Genomic DNA, 22,450 nt, shown 5'->3' on the forward strand with positions numbered 1-22,450 from the left:
TGGATACCACAAAAAGAGGAAAAAGTTAAACAAGCAGTTATCATGAAATCTTTAGTAGTTTCTCAATTATTGTTATAAATATGGGTTGGGGTTCTACAATGAACAACCTCACATACCCTGCTCGTGTAATATAGTGCGCCTTATAAATCAGCCACAGCCGCACTGTCCCAGACCACCTGTGAACAGAGTTTTTAAAAAGTGGCTATTATGAGTCCAGACAAAACCAGAGTGTTTAATTGGTCTATTACTAGCTTTAGTACATGAGTCCAAGTTACAGCGGAGGGTGGCGATCTGTTTTGAGTCCCCATTGCTAGTAGCGAGTTGGGTCTGTGTGTGGATGCAGGGTGCTTGTAAGGAGGCTGTACTGTGTCTCCATGTTAAATCAGCATCTTGTTGATTTTTACAGCAAATTGTCACCCATTGCTGGCTGGTGATGAAAGCGAAATTCTCAGAGAGTAAGAACTCCATACAGTCTGCTATGCTCTGGGGCAGGGCATACTTATTAGGGCTGCCTCTCTAACTCACACGCACCCTCCATTTTGAGATGTGCTGGTTGGTCACTAGATGCCTCAATATCTCCTTAGCATACAAAGGTGGCTGTCTGCTGTTGGCCTGGAACAGAATTTCACAATTCCCCTCGGGTACCTCCAGAATATCAATGTTCTCCAGCTTGCCCGACTTGACAGGATTGAAAAAACATGGATAGTAATTAGACCACTCATAAGGCGCCTCTAAACCTCCACCTTGAGAAAATGAAGGGATATAAAAATTATTTCAAATTATTTTTTTATGAGACTTACCTTGATGTGTGATGATTTTCAGTGCTGCTTCAAAGGATATCTGAAGTCAATGTTTTTTTCTCTGTGAATACACCCCATTAATAAAAAGTGTTATCCTTTGACCTTGAATTAAAGCAGTCCCTTTCACAGGGCTGGAAATGTAACTTTTGTCATGCTCAGACAATAATGTACTCTGTCATTCTCTTTTCAAGGCCCTTCCACCTCCACAAGGCAAACACATGACACCAGGAATCTAGGAGTTTGGACCAATCTAGCCCAAGCAAAAAGAACGTGAGTCTGGGATAGGCTGATGAGAGAGCAGCTAGATAAAACTAATTGGGAGATCAAGTTCCAGAAGAACCAAAAGGAGTGTCAAATAGATAAGATGCACAGAGAGTGGAAAGAGAGACAGAATCTGTACAGCATGAGGAGAAATTGGTGGACAGATTGTTGAGGGAGTAAGAGCTGTAGAAAGAGCTTTTTGAATAATTACTTTAAGCTCATAGCTACGAGGCTCCAGTGCCATCATCCTCTCTTGCTCTACAGCCTGCAGAGTATGCATTATTTGGACAATTCAGGAGGGAGCTGGACCATGTCACAGGCAATGAACTCTAGTACATGGAATGAACCAATGTATCCTATGCATTCGCTGACTCCTGTCCAGTCATGGCCTACATGTGCAAAACATACCAGAAAGGCCAAGGAGAACAGGGGGGTGGATACCCAGCAATAATTGGATGTGTCATTTGGGCACATGGACTGCTGACTGTTTTGGCACCGAGTTTGTTTATTGTGCTGCATGCTTTGATGGCAGCTGGTTTGACTTTCTGGTTTTTACAGTGGCATGTAAATACATGTGTAAAATAGTGTTGAATTTGTGCACAAGGCTACAATAACAAATTTTATTATATGTAATGATATTAAGTGGAAGGCTTTTCCGGAGATTTCAATGGGAGCTGGATCAGGCACTGTATAGTCAAATTTTTTTCTTCTTTTATTTATTTGTATGCCAGTGCACCTAGGAGCCCTAGTCATTGACCAGGCCCCCTGTCATAAACAGATAGTTAAGGGTTAATGTCTTTTACCTGTAAAGGGTTAAGAAGCTCAGTAAACCTGGCTGACACCTGACCAGAGGACCAATAAGGGGACAAGATTCTTTCAAATCTTGGTGGAGGGAAGTCTTTGTTTTGTGCTCTTTGTTTTGGGGGTTGTTCGCTGTTGGGACTAAGAGGAACCAGATGTCAATCTAGGCTCTCCAAATCTTTCTGAATCAGTCTCTCATGTTTCAAACTTGTAAGTAGCACAGGCAAGGCGTGTTAGTCTTATGTTTGTTTTCTCAACCTGTAAATGTTCCTTTTTGCTGAGAGAATTTTACCTCTGTTTGCTGTAACTTTGAACCTAAGCTAGAGGGGTTTTCTCTGGGCTATATAAATCTAAGTACCCTGTAAAGTATTTTCCATCCTGATTTTACAGAGATGATTTTACCTTTCTTCTTTAATTAAAATTTTTTTGTTTTTTTTTAAGAACCTGATTGATTTTCCTTGTTTTAAGATCCAAGGGGATTGGATCTGGACTCACCAGGAATAAGTGGGGGGGGGAAAGGAGGGGGAATGGTTAATTTCTCCTTGTTTTAAGATCCAAGGGGTTTGGATCTGTGTTCACACGAAAATTGGTGAAGTCCCTCAAGGCAGCCCAGGGAGGGGAAGATTTTGGGTGGGACAGGGAGTGCTCCAGACACTGAATTTCTGGCTGGTGGCAGCGTTACCAGATCTAAGCTAGGAATAAAGCTTAGAACGGTCCATGCAGGTCCCCACATCTGTACCCTAAAGTTCAGAGTGGGGGAGGAAACCTTGACACCCCCATTGTTCTAGGTGATGTATGAGCATATAATAAACAGATGGTCCCTTCCCCAAAGAGCTTACAGTCTAAGTATAAGACAAGAGACGATAGATGGATACAGCCAGACGGAGTACAAGGAAACAATGAGACCATATTGGTCAGAATGGCAGGCAGTAATCTCTGCATACCACATCCTAACTGTTGTTAAGTTTTTTGTAAGCACCACAGCAAAGGAGGGATTTGAAGGCGCATAATGTGGTACCTTTGTGGATGTTCATGGAGTTCATCTCCCAGGTGTGAGAGGTGCAACGTGGGAGACAGCATAAAGGTGCTTGTTCAAAAATTTAACAAGCGCATGATGGAGGCTTCCGTCAATGGATTGATCAGAGGCAAGTTTTGGCAGCTCAGTAGTGAATGAGTGATGATAGAAAGGATGTTGGATTGACCATGAAGGGCCTTGAAAGTTAACACAAGTATCATACATTTGATGTGACCCAGAAGGGGGACCCAGTGGAGGGATTCAAAGAGAAGGGTGATGTGGTCAGAACAACAGCCTAGCAAAATTATCTTTGCAGCAGCATTCTGTACAGATATGAGTCACGTAAGATTGCATTTGTCAAGGCCATATGAAAGAATACTACAGTAATCGAGATGTGGGATGAGAGTTTGGACAAAAGTTTTAGCTAAGTGGATGGATACGAAAGGTCAGATCTTAGAGATTTATGCAGAAAGAATCAGCGGGATTTAGATATAGACAGGACAGGAAGATCTATGCCCAGAAAATTGCACCGCTTTACCATACACCAGTGTAACTATAAACAAGTGATTCATCGCAACCTGTTTTGGATTTGATGTCCTAACCACAGTATTTCATGCAGGAGTTGCAGAGCCTGTGGACTGTTGCATCTAACTTAAAATAGCTAGCATTACTCTCTTGAGCAGATGTGTAATGCAAGTTTCCCAAACAGTGGCTCCAGACAGTTTGCCCTATGCACTGGGATATGGAGTCTTTCACTTCTAGGTCATTGTTTCAGATTAAAGTCAGTAGAAGGCAAAAAAATAATTCTTAGCTAGCTCTTTAGTGGCATATGTGAAATGAATTGATTTTTTTTAAATTTGGTTTTCTGTTGGGCAGGTTTTCACACCATAGAAACCATTAAGGATCAAATTGACAGTGGAAACTGAACTACCCTCGCTTTCAAAGGTGGTCCCTTCCAGAACAGTGTGGTACTTTTAGCAAGACATTGGGAAGCTTTTTTTGTTGCAGCCTATGCTGGCTCTGTTCTGTGGATAGAGAGGTCATTTTCCAGGATTATCAATGTGGCACCTTCTAAAGTTTCTTTTTAAAAGTTACAACTTTTTTTAAGGCCAGCTACACCTAAGGTGATTTACATCAGTAGACTCCCACTACAATTGTTCTTCCTTTCAGACTCTTATGTGGATCAGAATTCAGTTATCATCCATTATGAGGCAGGTAACACACTTTTACTTTGCTATCCCTGCTTCATGAGAGGAGATTTTTAGCCTTTTCTTGAATGGAAATAAAATGAAAATATATAAAAAGTACTTGACATTCATATGAAGTCCCCTTTTTTGTTTGGTCCTCTTTTCTGCTTCAATGACCTTTATAGAGATGGTTGATTCTCAGTTGTACTTTCAGCACCATAGTGACAACAATCAAACATTAAATTACACAGTCCTGCCCCAGTAGTTTTCACTAGGGGTTTGGCCATTAACTAGGGTTGCCAGGCACCCAGTTTTCGACCGGAATGCATGGTTGAAAAGGGACACTGATGGCTCTGGTCAGCACCACCGACTGAGCCGTTAAAAATCTAGTTGGGAGCGCAGCGGGGTCCCGGGGCTAAGGCAGACTCCATGCCTGCTCTAGCTCCACGTGGCTCCCAGAAGTGGTCATCAGGTCCTTGTGGCACCTAAACACATGGGCGGCAAGGGAGGCTCTATGCTCTGCGCCTCACGCCCCCCCGCCCCCAAGGGCTCCATGACCAATGGGAGCAACGAGGGCAGTGCTTGTGGGCGTGAGGGCAGTGTGCGGAGCCTCCCTGGCCAGCCATGCATCTAGGGGCTGCAAGGACCTGGTGGCTGCTTCCTAGGAGCTGTTGTAAGTACCACCAGGATCCCGCACCCCAATCCTCTCCCCCAGCCCGGAGTCCCCTCCCCCACCCCAATCCTCTCCCCCAGCCCGGAGTCCCCTCCCCCACCCAAACTCCTTCACGAAGCCTGCACCCTACATCCCTTCCCCAGCCCCTTCCTGCATCCCAAACTCCTCATCCTCAGTTCTATCCCAGAGCTCACACCCTCAGCTGGAGACCTTCCCCCCCCCCCCCGTACCTCTGCCCCACCCCAGAGCGCCCTCTTGCACCCCATACCCTTCATCCCTGACCCCACCCCAGAGTCCACACCTCCAGCTGGAGCCCACACCCCCTCTCTTTATGGGGGGAGGGATAGCTCAGTGGTTTGAGCATTAGCCTGCTAAACCCAGGGTTGTGAGTTCAATCCTTGAGGGGCCCATTTAGGGAACTGGGGCAAAAATCTGTCTGGGGATTGATCCTGCTTTGAGTAGGGGGTTGGACTTAGATGACCTCCTGAGGTCCCTTCCAACCCTGATATTCTATGATTCCTGCACTCTGAACCCCTCGGCCCCAGCCCACAACCCCCTCAAACCCCTCATCCCTGCCTGCACCCCCAGCCGGAGTCATCATCCCCCCCACACCCCAACTGCCTGCCCCAGCCTGGAGCTCTCTCCCGCACCTGAACCCCCTCATATCTGGCCGAGCCCATAACCCCACTGCAGCCCAACCTCTTGCCCCAGCCTGGAGCCCTCTCCTGCACCCCAAATCCTTCATCCCCACCCCGGAGCCTGCACCCCCAGCTGGAGCCCACACCCCTTCCCCAGCCCCGTGAAAGTGATTGAGGGGAAGAGGGAGGGGGGAAGTGGAGGATGGAGCAAGTGGGGGCCTCGGAGAAGGTCAGGGCAGGGGTGTTTGGTTTTGTGCGATTAGAAAGTTGGCAACCCTACCATTAACTAAACTGGGAGCAGGATTCATCCTAAAATTAATAGTCCTTCATCACAAGGGTGCTTCTACTCACATTCATTTGCTTATTCCCTTGTCTCCTTTCACTCCTCCCAGACTTATTGTAGAACTCTTTCTTAGTGGTTTGGTCAAAACTCTAGGCAAGGGGAAGAAAAAAAGAGTAGCATCTTGAATCTCATGGCTTTATGTTGGGGATGGACCACACTTTTAATTTTTTTTTTTTTTTTTTTTTTTTTTTTTTTTTTACTAAAGGTGCTTCCTGTCTGAAAGGACTCCAACAAGAGCTCATCCCTGTCCACTTGATTACAGCCAAGGTCAAGAACTAGGGTCTCCATCAGGATGCTGTTTCCTTGCACTTAAGTAGGGGCTGCCATAGTATTGGTGAGAGCACTTATTTCCCTTAGGAGTTGTGGAGAAAACCTTTGGCCACATCCTACTTACCTTCTCTTTTGATAGTCTTGTTGGCTTTTGTGATGGTTGGCTAGAGGAAGTGTGCCCTAAAGCACAAGCCTGGGAATTAGGAGAGCTGGGTTCTTTTCTTGGCTCTGCTACCTTGTTGAAATCTCTTATCTGTACTACCTCAATTTCCCCATTTTACAGATCGTGCCTTATAAATACAAGTGTTTTCATTGGGATTACTTTCCTAAGAAAGGCAAGAAGTATCTGATCTTTTGTTTTTAACACTATTCTAGTTCTGCCCAATTAAGCACAGCTGACAATAGGCAATTTGTTCACACTGTAACTGAAGTTGCTTAGAGCTTAATACACAAATTATAACAAGGCTTGTATTAAATTATTCTCAGTGTTCATTTGAAATAAAATACCTGATATTCAGAGAGTTAAATAGTTAAACAGGAATTGGTAAATAAAAATATGTTGTCATAGAATTGTCAGAGAAGCTAGAATTTTTTTTTTAGCACAACTCTAGTCCCCCGAAGTCTGTACATTATGGAAGAACTTTCCTTCTACTCATAGGAATAACCTATCTGAAAAAACAAACAACCACACAGGATTATTTTGACACACTAGGTGTGAAAACGTCTTTAATTAAAGTGCACTATATGACAGGCTTATGGGTGGTGTTTCTGGTTGTTACATTTTTTTGAAATGTTATACAAAAAATTACATTAAACTGGGTTAATAAATGACTTGTCTACACAAAAACTTAGTTTGCAGCAAACTGGGGTGTAAATCTACCTCACACTTGCCTGCTGTGCACTAAGTGTCTGATCTGGACTCTGCTGCCTCATACCAATAGTTCCCTAATGCATTTGGAACTACTCCTGTTTGAAAGCACAGTAGATCAAAGCCGCTGGTGCACATCATCAACATCCACATGGACACTTAGCACGTGGCAAGCTAACGTGCAGTAGATTTGCACCCCAACTTGCTATGAACTGAATGTTCATATAGGCAAGCCTAGAGAATGACTCTCAAAATAATTCAGATTGGTAACCAGTGATATTTCTACCTGAAGATGTTTAAACTAGCAACTAACTCTACAACAATGGTTTCTAATCTGTTTGAGCCACAAGTTACCACATAAAAACGTCAGCTATACAAGCAAATACCTGCCTTTTCCCAGTCAGCTCTACTCCACAAGGGAACACTGCCAGTTTCAAACATCAGTTTCATAGATTCAAAATGGGACAAATTCAGTTCAATGGGAGTTTTGCATTTGACATCCCTGGAAACAGGATTGGCCCTTAATGTAGAAAGGAGGAGCCCAGAGTACCAATTACAAAAGCTTTAAGTGTTTGGGAAATGCTGCTCTGGAGTAGTACTGTTCTAGGGATAAAAGAGACGAAAGTTCACACTACTACTATACACATGATCATATGAGCTGGTTATGCTCTCAAATATAGCATGAATATATAAAGGTAATAAATCTCAAAATACTTGGATCTGTATGCTCTGCATCTTTTGAGGGTGGATTTTAGTCTCAAAACAAACACAGAAACGACATTAAAAATATAGCCATAATTTGACTCACAAAAATCAGTTTATGTAAGAAATGTAGTTTTAAAACACTACAATACTTTCCAGACTTAAAAAAAAATAGCATATGTTGTGAATAAAATAATTTAACTTGCCACAGTAATTCAATCCATTCTTTTTACTAATACATGATTTGGAAAGAAATTTATGGACTCACATTTTCCAGACAAGCTTTAAAAATGGTATGTTTTAACTTCTGATACAAGAATGCAACCTGCTCTAAAATTTTAAGTATTTTCTATTTAATTCCTATGTAAAGATGATCCTAATGTATTTAGTATTGCAGCTATGTTGGTCCCAGAATATTAAACACAAGGTGGTGAGGTAATATTTGATTAGACCAACTTCTCTTGCTGAAAGAGACAAGCTTTCAAGCTACAAATAGCTCCTCTTCAATAAAAAATATTATCTCACCTATCTTGTCTACCTATTATATTTAGAAGTTGATTTTCTAAATCTTGAATATCGTGTTTAAAAAAAAAAAGGGTGCAGGTTGGATGGGGAGGGAGGAATAGGATCTCTGAAGCATTTACAACTACACATGCTGGTAGCCAGAATTTTGATGAGCTGGTGCCAAAAGTTGGAAGTGTAACAAAAGAAACAAATGATTTTTCATCTGTATTATTGATTTTTATTACAGTATTGTGATGGAACCCAGTGGGAATTGGGCCCCATTGTTTTAGGTACTGTTAAGAGATTAGTAGACAGTCCCTGCTCCAAAGAACGTACAACTTAAATAGACAAGGCAGAAAAAGGATAGAGGAAAGGAATACAACAAATAAGCAGAGTGAACAAACTGATGGCTTCTAAACATCGTGTTAGCGCTGAGATTTTTTGGATGGGATTTTGTTAGGAGGGGATTCGCTTAATTACAAAGGAAGGGAGATGACATATTGAAAGAAGGGGGTTCATAAAGGGAACCAGGCATGGGAAAGGGGGGAGAAAAGGAGCATATAAGGCATGTAGTGTGAGGCTGAAGTGAAGAGACTGGGGAATAGAGTTGGAACCAACAGCCAGTCAGCCCAGGAGAGAATGTTGAGAGTCAGAAACCACTGACTTTGTCATTGTCCAGTGGTCCCTGCAGCAGTACCAGTTGAGGATGCATCAGGCGAGGTATTTCCAGCAAAGATAAGGAGGTGTTAGTACCGTTGTACAAGGCACTGGTGAGATCTCATCTGGAATACTGTATGCAGTTTTGGTCTCCCATGTTTAAGAAGGATGAATTCAGGTTCAGAGACGGGCTACTAGGATGATCCGAGGAATGGAAAACCTGCCTTATGAAAGGAGACTCAGAGCTTGGCTTGTTTAGCCTAACCAAAAGAAGGTTGAGGAGGGATATGATTGCTCTTTATAAGTATATCGAGGGATTAATATCAGGGAGGGAAAGGAATTATTTAAGCTTAGTACCAGTGTGTACACAAGAACAAATGGATATAAACTGGACACTAGGAAGTTTAGACTTGAAATTAGATGAAAGTTTCTAACCATTAGAGGAGTGAAGTTCTGGAACAGCCTTCCAAGGGGAGTAGTGGGGGCAAAAGACATATCTGGCTTCAAGACTAAGCTTGATAAGTTTATGGAGGGGATGGTATGATGGGATAGCCTAATTTTGGCAATTAATTTAGCAATTGATCTTTGATTATCAACAGGTAAGTATGCCCAGTGGTCTGTGATGGGATGTTAGATGGGTCGGGATCTGAGTTACCACAGAGAATTCTTTCCTGGATGCTGGCTGGTGAGTCTTGCTCACATGCTCAGGGTTTAACTGATCGCCATATTTGGGTTCGGGAAGGAATTTTCCTCCAGGGCAGATTGGCAGAGGCCCTGGAGGTTTTTCGCCTTTCTCTGCAGCATGGGGCACGGGTCACTTGCTGGAGGATTCTCTGCAGCTTGAGGTCTTCAAACCACAATTTGAGGACTTCAATAACTCAGTCATAGGTTAGGGGTTTGTTATAGAAGTGGATGGGTGAGATTCTGTGGCCTGAATTGTGCAGGAGGTCAGACTAGATTATCATAATGGTCCCTTCTGACCTTAAAGTCTATGAGGCTGTTTGTGTCCTTTCCTTTTGGCTTCTGTTTTTTTGTCTACTGGGGTATAGACTCTTCCCTGGAAACCTCCCCCCCCCCCCCATTCACATGACTTGGGAAAGGGAAGGTGCCACATAGGTCATAGTTAAGGCTATGTTTACGTCACAGCATCATGGAAGTTACAGAATCCATGACTTCCAGAGACATCCATGTCATTCTCTGGACTCAAGCTGGCAGCCAGTAGGGCCCTGGGAAGGTTCCAGCGACAGGTGACAGGGTTCCAGCAGTGGGTGACAGCCTCGAGTGGGGGGAGGGGGTGCCTCAGGTGAGTGGCTGGGGATGTCCCGTTTTCTTTTTGGGAGCGGGCGAAGGGGGAACCCACAGCTCCCAGCCACCATGGTGGCAGGGGAAACCATGGAGCCGGAGCAGCAAAAGTCACAGACAGGTCATAGATTCCGTTAATTTTTGTGTTTTGTCTGTGATTTGTCCGTGACTTTTACTAAAAATAACTATGACAAATATAGTAAGAGGAGGCCCTAAGATATAAACCTTGGTATCAGAGGCCCGGTATGAGGCCTGAGGCCTGAACTAAAGTAATGGTCAAGACTTTGCTAACATAAAGCAAAGTTAAGCTGTGAGCCAGAGGCAGGCCCTGCTCACAGAAGCAAGGAAAGGGCTGATGCTGCAAGAAGATATGTACCTAAAAGGTACTGAACACTAGATATCAGAACATTCACATACTTGCACATTCCACACAGATAACAAAGAACAGGCTGGCCCATCCCAATGACAGGGGCAAAAGGGTAATATGATGGATAGAGTTGTTTTGATCGAACCAACATGTACAAGGTGAGAGGCGGCACCTTAATACGTAGAGGGGTTGTACCGTGCTACGTAGAAAGGTTGCACCTCAATACGTCAGGTGTGATGTGTAACTTGTTTGTATCTGTGTATAAGAATGCATCCCTGGGGCGGTGTCTTTGTCCAGCCTAGGGGGCAGTGGAAAGTCCCGCCACTGACTGAGCTGAGTCCATTGCCAAGAGGCACTCTCTCGCAGTACGCCCGGTAGACTAAGTAATCTACGGGGACCCTGCAAGGGTGTCCGAGGTCGCAATAAACCTAGCCGACGTGGCTTTGCATCTTACTGGACTCTGTGGTTATTGGGGGTTCTCGTCGGGTCTGCTGTGTCAGCTATCTGCGCAGAGCTGGGGCAGCACACAGAGGGAACACACGCACGCAGCTGAGTGATATCAACATTGGAGAGAGCAGAGCACCATACCGGTACAACTCTGACAACAACAAAATCTTAGCCTTAGTCATGGTGTCCCCTGTTGGGGTACAGCGTTTGTCAGGTTTTTCCCTTTCCAGTGCCCAGAACTGTGCAGGAGTGAGAACTCTGGGAAAACTGCAGTTTTCTCTCAGATATTCTGCAGTTCATGGCTTTGATCTGGCAATTCCTTATTTATGTGGATAACTTTATGTGAATGAGTGAGTGGAGGATCAAGGCCATAAAACTATATATATGGGGAACTCAAAATCTGTAGTACCCAGTATTTAGTAACTCCATTATATCAATAAAGACAGAAGAGAAACATCCATATTTCAAGGTTGTATGCCAGACAAAGCACTACTTTGGGGGAGAGGAAAGGAGGATGGAATCCAAGGCCTACTGTAGGTCATGCGTAAAGTAGCAGTAGGTGTGAGACTTTCGCATTGCAAACCAGGTTATCTGCACCAAAGGGAAGGTGCTCTCTTGAGGATGCAATCACTCCTTGAGAGACTAGGTTGTATGTCAGTCATAAATCTGTCCCAGTTCCAATCCCTCTCATTTATAATCTCCCACAGATTTTATCTAAGCCTGAGCCATATAGAAAATTTAGGTACACAACTATTTCTGTGACTTACTCCAAACAGTAGCCTCTGATGTTTTCCCAATTTAATTCTTCCCATGTAAACCTGATGGCAATTAAACTTTTAATTTGATCCTACTCCTGATAAATCAGTTGATTTCACTATGCAATTGAATTCTCTAGTTCCTAAAGGGTGAATGATAGCATTGCTCATCCTTACCTCCTAGTGTTTAAGGATTTGGTATTTTGGAAGTAGGGCTCATGCTGCGAATAAACATGTGGAAGATAAAGTTGTGGAGCTATAACATGGATGGAAATAGAACAGAAGCAGAGAGTGAAGTCAGAGTGAATCTCTAAGACTGTAACTTGGGTTTTTCTCATTACACATGATCCACTGACTGGCAGTGGCTCACAGATGCTAGAAGAAAGTAGCTCATGTGTTATGGTAATACACTGACAGGAGTTAGGCAAATCCCACAATTGGTGTACAGTACTTTTAAAATACAATAATCTAACAATTACTCCCTATAATGACCTAAAGAATAGTCCTGTTCTTCTCATGTTCTACCAATATCACAGGAGTGTAGTGAATGTTTTTAGCACTGTAACAGTTAACCGTATCTGCAGCTCTCAGTAAAGCTAGGGCTAGCATTTTCAAATGCTACCAGTTTTCCTAGTTTAGATGAGATCTGAGTGAGCAGTGTAGTGTAGCACACATCACATTCCCCGTTAGAAAACAAAATGAAATTGTTTTATGCACACTCTTCCAGGAGAGGACTTATTTCAGAACTTGCATTTTAAGGAAGGACTTAAGCAGGAGAGGGTAAAACTCTGGACACTGGTTCAGAGGTGGGGGTCTTCAATATAGGGGCCCTGTGGTTGTCTTATGGCTTCCTTTCCAATATCTGTTGTCTCATTTATAATTTTCTCAGACTCTTCTTGCTCTGAAACTTTGCATGTTTGGTCTCAGCCCAAAGATAACTTTTTCCAGTTAAAAATATTTGTCCTCTGAATTAACCAAATGTGCATGCAAAAAATATTTTCCACTTGTGTTCTGATTGGGACTTTTGCACTTGCAAACTCAGTGGATATAGGTAGAAACTTGGAAATTGACTGCTTTTTTAGTCCCCCTCGAGAGTCTTAAAAACAAGCCAACCAACACTGAAGAAGTTTTTAAAGCTTGAAGTCTGCATTTTGGTACCTAAAGATTTTCATTTTACCCCCCCCCTCCTCCCTTCCAGGATAACCTGAAAGTAGAGTGGTATAAATATTGGTTGCACTCAGAACTACTTTGTTTTATCAGCAACCTTAAGCTAAAACCTTAGGCCCTAATCCTGCAATTGAGCCTGTGTTGGGACCCTTAAGGTAAATCAAAACCTATGTTGTTTATAAGATTTACAGACCAGTAACTAATTGTTTTTTCCTTTATATTTTAAAACAATATTTTTAATGTATTGTTTGCTGGTGTTCATTAGTGTATATATAGTATTTGCAGCATAGCAAAGTTAATGCTGTAGGGAAAAGTGTTTGGAGTTTTATGGCCTCTGAGCTGGATTTCTCAACAATAACCTTTTCAAAATGTTTACTATATTGGAAGTATATTCGGAATTGCATTTTGGTGGTATGCAGAGGACAAGTTTATTCTGTTAATGTTACTGCATCAGATAGCCATTTATTCTATTTCTGCTGCATGCCAGATATGTTGCCTTCGCTGAACTAAGGAAGAATTGAGACTTTTCTAAACTTTGATATCTGGTTGGGTGGTTGTGGGTTTTTTTTTTTTTTTGGAGGTAGAAGCATATTGTTCCTCCAAATCATTGGGCAACCCGTGTTAATAAAATCTTCTAATCATACCTTAAGATTGAAAATCCTAAAACATAGCTGATGTTTTGGCTTCATTAGAGCTGGTTAACCATTGTAAATAGTAACTAAATATTTGCTTTTATATACTTTTAAATGTACATTTAATTTTTGGTATAGATCTTTATAGAAGTATCCTATTTCCTTAAAAGGGGAAATGTGCAGAAAGATAATTGATATTGCATAATTGTTATGCTGAAGATTCATTACAGCAAATCAGACACAAAAGGAATGATGTGCAGTGCGTTTTCTAGAACTTCAGGAGATTTTTAACAAGTTTAGTACATAATTTTGCCCTTGAAAATATATAGTGTTATGTTATTGTTAGTAGCTACAGATCTCCTTCACTAGGGTAAAACAGTATTTAGCCAACCATGCTTGTTCATGTGGATATATGGCTAGGCAGACAGTGAAATATTCTATTACTTTTAGTTAGGTTAATATCAGGAAGAAGGGCTGCATACTTCCATATTAATAATTAAGGGATCAAATCTAGGTGCAAGTGCTGGCATCCTTGATGAACTATCTGACTTGGAACTGAGATCTGAAAATCAGTGAGTATTAGTAATAAGATATATTTTTTTAAAGGAAAGAGCTGTATCTGGAGGTCTCATAACTTTAAGATCAGAGATATTTTGTGGGTTGTCCAAAGAACTCTGCATATAAAAAAGATGGGGAGTCACTGATTTTGATATGCTAAATGGTGTAGTTTCCAGAAAACTTAATTCAGACACACACATTTGAACAATTTTTAAAAGTGAACTATTCTGAGACATTTTTATGCATTGAAGCACTGTTTGTAGTTAATATCTTGAAGGACTATGGGCATGTCTACCCTACAGCTGCTACAGCAGCACAGCTATGAGACTGCAGCTGTGCTGCTCTAGTGCAGTAGCATAGATGCTTTCTATGTCAATGAAAGGTGTTTTTCCCTTGATGTAGATAATTGAACCCTCCAAAAGGTGGTAGCTAGGTTGACAGAAGAATTCTTCAGTTGGCCTAGTTGCATCTAAGTGAGGGGTTAGGTCAACCTTACTATGGATGTCTGGGTGCAAAATTTTTCACAGCCCTGAGCATCGTAGCTAGATTGATCTAATTTTAAAGTGTAGACCAGGCCTGTATGTGAAATCCTGACTGCTTTTAAATGAGACGGGCCAGGATTTCACCCAAGTCTTCATACGTGTTTATTGCCATGCTGTTTGGAGAGGTTCACAACCGTGAGTGCCAACCTCAGGGCATACGCCCCAAACTGGTGGTATCTTCTATAATTAGATTTCACCAACCCAATAACAAATGTGAACTCCTGAAGTACTATAACAGTCTCACGATGGTGTCACAGACAGTCCCCTTGGATAGTCCAGTCTATCTACCCAGGCAAGCTGCACTTAGTGATAAATGGTCACTAACATCAAAGATCACAAAATATTTAGGTTATTCCTTGTCCCAAGAGACGAGTCACTTACCTCACATCAATTAGTACCTTAGATCTCACACCATAGACACTGCTTGTAGCCAATCCTATAGAAAACTCACTAAGGATTTATTAACTAGGAAAAAATGAGTTATTTACAGCTAAAGCTGGGAACACACTCTCTCTCTCTCTCTCACACACACACACACACACACACACACACACACACACACACACACACACACACACGTTACAGTCTATAGTTTCAAAAGATGACAGAGTCGTAGTAATCTGTCAACACTGACAGATTGACCCTGGGGATTTCTGATTTTGTTTCCTAGCTCCAGCCCTGTGAGAGTCCAAACAACAGAGTTGAAGAATTTTCATGTCAGCTATCCTTATTTTCTTTTTCCAGAATTCAAGCTGGTGGAACAAGCTTCCTTGCACATAGAACCTTCACGGGTGTCAGAGTCTTTATATTGTGATGCTTCACAATGGCCCACTTAGTTTTGATAGTCGTCCTTGATGGGTGGAGGAACCATCCTCCTGCCTGAGTTTGTAAGTTCAGAACAGGCATTTTTACAGTTATAAAGCAAAACTTACATGTTATCTTATAGCATGGGATACAGACATTACAAGTAAGATTAATGCATGCAGCAACTTACAAGCATTTTATAGAGTCTAAACACATCCTTACAAGTCTAACACCTATCTTGAACAATACTAACATGCAGATGAGCTGGTCTCGTTTCCAGCTATGAATTTGTCAGTGCTCAACTGACGCCTACAGCCTTGGCAAGCGCTGGCACCTAGTCTACCAGAGTCATATTTTTATATCACCAAAAACAGTGGGCTCTGATCTATATGGGGTCTCTGTGTGTTCCCACAATATAGATTATTTCTTTAAAAAGTAAGATATTTTCATAACACCCCAAAATACTGTGCTTGGACAAATTGGATTTAACTACTTATTTTAATAAAACCACCGTGGCTACTTGTGCATTGCCAAGTTTAGTTATTTGTACATATTGCTTCTCAAACGCAACAGTTCTTTTGAGAGAAATTGTCGTGATTAAATCAGATTCTGAAGTACAGTAGTTGTTTTACAGTCCATGAATAAAATGTGGTTGGGTTTTTTGCTCTGTAGAGTGGGAGCTTAAAACCTTTCATTAGTGTACTGAAAATTACTAGTATGGGCTTTAAAGAAGAGCTATGCTCTCTGGTGGCTTTGTTTAGATGCTAGAATTGGGGCTTTTCCATTAAGTTTAAAATGCATCTCTCTCCAGGCACTCAGTGTAAAGGTGTAATCATTGAGCAGCCTGGTATTCTTAATTCAGAAGCTTAAACATAAGGAAAATGGTTACATATCTAAAGGAGTAGACCATCTAAGAAACTAGTTCATTGTGGATATTTTATGATGATCTCTGTTGATCAACAGAATCCCTCATAATGGTACATTACACTCTTACAAGGAGGAAAGTGTTTTTGTTCATCGACCCATGTTTCACTAGCTACCAGTATTTGGAACAGGGAAATCTCTCAGTTGATATTGGAGAACAGCCAGATAAAAGGATAAAGAGCCAACAGCATGAAGCAGTTGTTTTTCTGGCAGATAGTTTCTGTATATGCTCATCTTAAAATTAGAAACAAATCTGAGTTGGGGTAGTTTCTTGTTTAGTATGTTAAATTCTGAGTTGACGCTCATGAATATAACAAAGTCATGTCTGTGGTGAAAACTGCTGCTGTTTCCGACTGTCTTTGCAGTTGCATAGTGGAATCAGTGGCTCCTTTCCTATTCAGGAATGCAGATGCTTTCCAAATTGCTCAGTTGCAATTGGACACCATTGTTTGTCGTTCCTGAACTTTATACTTAATTTCAGATCTTAAAAAAAAAAAAAAAAAAAAAAAATGACTGTTTTTTTTGTTTTTCACTAACATTTGCATTTATCATTACTGTGCAAGTTTAGTGTTATTTCCAGGTAATGGGATCTAGACTTGGACAAAAGACTTTATGCCCAAAGGGAATTGTAATGGGTGGAATTTTTTTTAGTTTATATTCGACCTTCTACAATTAAGAAGAGCATAAAACAAAACAGTTATAATGTAAATAAACAGCCTCCTGATAAATAATTTAATGTAACACATAGTGTACAGTATGGAAAATAGTGAGCAACATTCCACACTTTCAGGTTTATTATTGAAGAAGGAAGGAGAGGAACACACACTGTCTCTGTTTAAAACCCACAAACTCTAAAGGTATGAAATGGAAAGGAAAAGAAAACGAGCTCTTCACCCTAAAGACAAGAAGAGAAATACATTAATGCATATTTAGAAATGGGTCTAATTTTCTTGATTTTTCCAGTGGGAGAACAGATATTTGTTTTTGTTGTTTGTACTGAGAAATCTTGATCCCTTGATATTAAACAGCAGCAATAACAAGAAACTGTATTAAAATAATCTTAAGGCTGAGACAATTTCTAAATGGCCCGTCCTTTTGCATTTAAGGCACTTTTATTAGCAGGTACAATTCTTGATGGTTTGGAGACTTTTTATGTACACCTCAATGGACGAATAAGTGTAGTTCCACTTACTGTCCAAATGTTTAGTATGCTTCTAGAAGCTCAGGGTATGTCTACACTATGGGATTATTCAGATTTCACAGAAACCGGTTTTTAAAAACAGATTGTATAAAGTCGAGTGCACGCGGCCACACTAAGCACATTAATTCGGCGGTGTGCGTCCATGTACCGAGGCTAGCATCGATTTCCGGAGCGTTGCACTGTGGGTAGCTATCCTATAGCTATCCCATAGTTCCCGCAGTCTCCCCCGCCCATTGGAATTCTGGGTTGAGATCTGAATGCATGATGGGGCCAAAACAGTGTCACGGGTGATTCTGGGTAAATGTCGTCACTCAATCCTTCCTCCGTGAAAGCAACGGCAGACAATCGTTTCGTGCCCTTTTTCCCTGGATTGCCCTGGCAGACGCCATAGCACGGCAACCATGGAGCCTGTTTAGCCTTTTGTCACTGTCACTGTATGTGTACTGGATGCTGCTGACAGAGGCGGTACTGCAGTGCTACACAGCAGCATTCATTTGCCTTTGCAAGGTAGCAGAGACAGTTACCAGCCCTATATCACCGTCTGCAATTGGAAATTGGCGATGACGGTTATCAATCTTTTTGTACCATCTGCTGCTGTCATGAGTGCTCCTGGCTGGCCTCGCTGAGGTTGGCTGGGGGCGCATGGACAAAAATGGGAATGACTCCCCAGGTCATTCCCTTCTTTGTTTTGTCTAAAAATAGTCAGTCCTGCTTAGAATATGGGGCAAGTCTACTAGAGAGCACAGCCGATCCATGTCAGAGCCCCAGATATCCCGCAGAAATGATGAGCTGCATGCCATTCTAGGGGGTGCCCCTGCAACAATCCCACCTGTTGCTTCCCTCCTCCCACACCCCTCCTGGGCTACCGTGGCAGTGTCCCCCATTTGTGTGATGAAATAATAAAGAATGCAGGAATAAGAAACACTTTTTAGTGAGATAAAATGAGGGGGAGGCAGCCTCCCACTGCCATTATAGTCCATGGCAGTACAGAATCTTCATTAGACATTAAAGGTGGGGGGTGAGGCGCTCAGCCCCCAGTTGCTATGATGAGGACAGTTTTCAATCCTTTTGCACCAGGAGTCATTCCCATTTTTGCCCAGGCGCCCCCGGCTGACCTCACCGAGGCCAGCCAGGAGCACTCACGGGATGACGGTTTCTAAGCCTTTTGTACCGTCTGCCATCAGGAAAGGAAGAGGAGGGGATGCTGCTGTTCTGCGCCGCAGCACAGCGGCTACCAGCAGCATGCAGTAGACATACGGTGACATTGAAAAAAGGCGAGAAACTTTTTGTTTCCCTTTTCTTTCATGGGGGGAGGGGGGGCGGGGGTAAATTGACAACATATACCCTGAACCACCCGGGACAATGCTTTTGACCCCTCAGGCATTGGGAACTCAGCCAAGAATGCAAATGCTTTTCGGAGACTGCAGGGACTGTGGGATAGCTGGAGTCCTCAGTCCCCCCTCCCTCCCTCCATGAGCGTCCATTTGATTCTTTGGCTTTCCATTACGCTTGTCATGCAGCACTGTGAGTCCCTGCTGTGGCCTCTGTCTGGAGATTTTTTCAAATGCTTTGGCATTTCGACTTCTTGAACGGAGCTCTGATAGAACAGATTTGTCTCCCCATAAAGCGATCAGATCCAGTATCTCCCGTACAGTCCATGCTGATCAGCGCTCCACACTGGGCAAACAGGAAATTAAATTCAAAAGTTCGCGGGGCTTTTCCTGTCTACCTGGCCGGTGCATCCGACTCCAGATTGCTGTCCAGAGCGGTCACAATGGTGCACTGTGGGATAGCTCCCGGAGGCCAATACAGTCGAATTGCGGCCACACTAACCCTAATCCGAAATGGCAATACCGATTTGAGCGCTACTCCCCTCATCGGGGAGGATTACAGATATCGATATTAAGAGCCCTTTATATCGAAATAAAGGGCTTTGTTGTGTGGACGGGTGCAGGGTTAATTCGGTTTAACGCTGCTAAATTTGGTATAAACGCGTAGTGTAGACCAGACCTCTGAGTCTGATTTTTTTCAGAGGTAGTGAGCAACCACAACTCCTCATGGAAGTCTTTTTCATATTTATATTTAACTCTGTGTCAATGGGAGCTACATACTGGAGAGACTAGAATCTTGGGGTTGGAGCCCCGATAAGACTTTTCAAGTTATTAGGAAGGTTCTTTGTGACAATGACTATTAGGTAGTGCTGTCTTTCATGTCCATGCAATCATATAATTTGTTTTTTTTTATTGGGATTATACTGAATAATTTTGACTTTTGTTTTTTTAGTTTTCTGAAAAGTCTGAAAATTGATTAAAATTTTATTTTTTTATTAACAAAATAAAAATATATAACAAACTACCTATGCCACCCATAGCAGAGCCAGCCAAATATAAAAATATAAAAGAAAAAAAACCACCACCTGACATCCACCACCAACCTTTTACTTAATGGTGTAAAACTTCAATCAATGGCTAATAATATTATACCATAAATTTTTTATATATTTAATGGGTTGTACAGGATAAGAATGCAGTCAGTCTAGCTTTTTTAGTTTGTTATGTATTAGAATGTATATGTCTATGTTTTGGAAATTTAGATACTTGCCTTACAAAGCTCTCGACTTCTTCTCCTTATTTTTTATTTGATTTTCTTGAGCTTCTATTCTAGAATTCTCTTTATATGTTTGATTTATATTTAAGCTTTTTTTTTATATGACCACAATTTCCATAGTATTTGAGTGTCTGTTATACATTTAATAAATGAATTTATTTTTAATTATTCTTGTTACAGAGAGAGAGAAAGTAAGATTTTTATTAACGTGGAATAGAGGTGGAATCTCCTGCATGTAAAAAAAAAGTTAAAAGCCCCGCGCCAGCTGACTCCAGCCTGGCTGGGGGGGGGGGCTGGGGTGTTGTTGTGCAGTGCAGACTTGGCTGGTGGGGGGCTGGAGCCTGAGCTTTAAGACCCTTGTGAGGTGGGAGGGTCCCAGAGTTTGACCTGCTGCTCGAGCCTGGAAGTCTACACTGCAGTTAAACAGTCCTGCAGCCTGAGCCCCATGAGCCCGCGTCAGCTGGCATGGGCCAGCAGTGGGTGTCTAATTGCAGTGCAGACATACTTAGCGAGATTAAGTGACTTGGACAAGGTCATCTAGGAAGTCTGGGAGAGCCTGGAATTTAACCCAGGTCTCCTGAGACCCAGTCAAGTGTCTTAATTACAAGACAATCCTTCCTACAACATCCTGTTCATTGTAGTATATTACACACAAACATTCCAAGCACCTCCTTACCAAAATGTTATTTTGTGCTATAAAACTTCATGCAAATTTGAGCAGCTGCACTTTTAAAGCAATATTGTAAAAACAGGCCTTCTGAATTATGTGCCTTTGGATAGGGACCTACCAAATTCATGGGCCATGTTGGTCAATTTCATGGTCATGGGATTTTAAAAATGGTAAATTTCATGATTTCAGCTATTTAAATTTGAAATTTCATGGTGTTGTAATTGTAGGGACCTGACCCAAAAAGGAATTGTGGGAGGGGGGTTGCAAGTTTATTGTAGGTGGTGAGTTGCAGTACTGCTACTGTTACTTCTGCACTCCTGCTGATGGTGGCGCTGCCTTCAGAGCTGGAGAGCTGCGGCTGCTTTCCGGGAGCCCAGCTCTGAAGGCAGTGCAGAAGGAAAGAAGAAGGGCATGGTATGGTACTGCCCCGCTTCTGTGCTGCTGCTGGTGGGGCACTGCCTTCAGAGCTGGGCACCCAGCCAACAGCTGCTGCTCTCCAGCCGCCCAGCTCTGAAGGCAGAACTGAAGTAAGGGTGGTACTACTGCGACCCCCTCCCCTGCCAAAAATAACCTTGTGACTCTCTGCAGCTCCCTTTTGGTCAGGACCCCCAATTTGAGAAATGCTGGTCTCCCCCGTGAAAGCCGTATAGTATAAGGTTAAAAGCACACAAAAGACCGTGACACATTTTTCATGGCTGTGAATTTGGTAGGACCCTACCTATAGATCTCTAAGTGAAGGGTGGTGGCATGGGATAAAGTGTTTTCCCCTTCTTGCCTGTTTCTAAATTACTTTCAGATTGATGATTTAACACTTTTAAGTATTTACTTATTAGGGTTCCCCTGCTTGCCTTTCTGGAATTAAATTTATTTCAGTCACTCTGGAAAATTGAAAGAACCTTGTCATTTTGCTGTAGCCAGTACCTCCCAGATGGCTTTCCAGGGTACTTCACAATTTAAGAAATATGCAGGCATGGAGTTCTTAGCAATACATAGATAATGCTTTTTTAAACTTTTCTCTTTGTGCTCAGGATAATGATACAGATTAACTATTTCCATACAGTGATTACAACTCATCCTTAAATAAGATTTCTAAGGTAATGTTGTCCAACAATAAAATATAAAGCTCTTTGGGTTAGGGATTTTCGTTCTGTGTTTGCTCAATGCACAATGGGACTCCAGTCTCAGATGGAGGGGCCTCAAGCCACGATTGTAACACAAATAATAATGAACAGTCTATTATACCTTGATTATTATTGTCTTGTGTAGAAAACATTTTTAATTCCTGAGCACCACATGCCCAAAGACCTCTTGGCATGTTCACATGTTTTGAAAGCACTCTGCTTATTAGATATTTACTTCAAGGTCTCCTTTTGATACAGTACATGTTTTTCAGGGATGAGCATGGTGTGGCTTTCTGAAATAACTCTGTGTAAGACTGCCTTTTCTTAACTAGATGATTAACCTCACTCTTAAAAGTTTTTTGTTGGCCTAGAAGTATTTTTCATGCTGAATTTGTTTTTTTCCACTTGGCTAATCTTTTCCACCATGTCTTTTGAATGGGACTGAAATTAATATGGCTATATTTATACATCAACTTGAGCTTGCTACAGCATCTTATTGTTGCATCATAAGTGTCAACAGAGTTCTTGGAATAATCTTTGCTAATTACTTGTTTGAGATGGCAAAGAAACCATAGTAGTTTCCTTTCGTAGCTTTTTTAGCTCCTGTAGACGCTACTTGTAATATAGCGTGAAA

General features: G+C 42.0%; 1 protein-coding gene and 1 long non-coding RNA gene across 6 annotated transcripts in view; one reads left to right on the forward strand and one right to left on the reverse strand.

The window, feature by feature from the left end:
* Positions 1 to 22,450, reverse strand: part of LOC120400595 — a 69,030-nt gene that overhangs the window by 14,675 nt on the left and 31,905 nt on the right. Inside the window, exons 1-5 of one of the 4 annotated variants that reach the window (XR_005595907.1) lie at positions 15,096 to 15,410; positions 14,871 to 14,925; positions 5,727 to 5,807; positions 801 to 861; positions 532 to 678 (exon numbers count right to left, since the gene is read on the reverse strand). This is a non-coding gene — a long non-coding RNA (uncharacterized LOC120400595). Of the gene's footprint in view, positions 1 to 212; positions 679 to 800; positions 862 to 5,726; positions 5,808 to 14,870; positions 14,926 to 15,095; positions 15,411 to 22,450 lie in introns of those variants that run through there. The other 3 variants (XR_005595908.1, XR_005595906.1, XR_005595909.1) reach the window with 3 other exon arrangements.
* The window catches only part of REV3L (REV3 like, DNA directed polymerase zeta catalytic subunit), a 231,500-nt gene that overhangs the window by 8,816 nt on the left and 200,234 nt on the right, over positions 1 to 22,450 (forward strand). The window lies entirely within an intron of this gene.

This window comes from Mauremys reevesii, linkage group 3, assembly GCF_016161935.1.
Source record: "Mauremys reevesii isolate NIE-2019 linkage group 3, ASM1616193v1, whole genome shotgun sequence".
Classification (NCBI taxonomy): domain Eukaryota; kingdom Metazoa; phylum Chordata; order Testudines; family Geoemydidae; genus Mauremys; species Mauremys reevesii.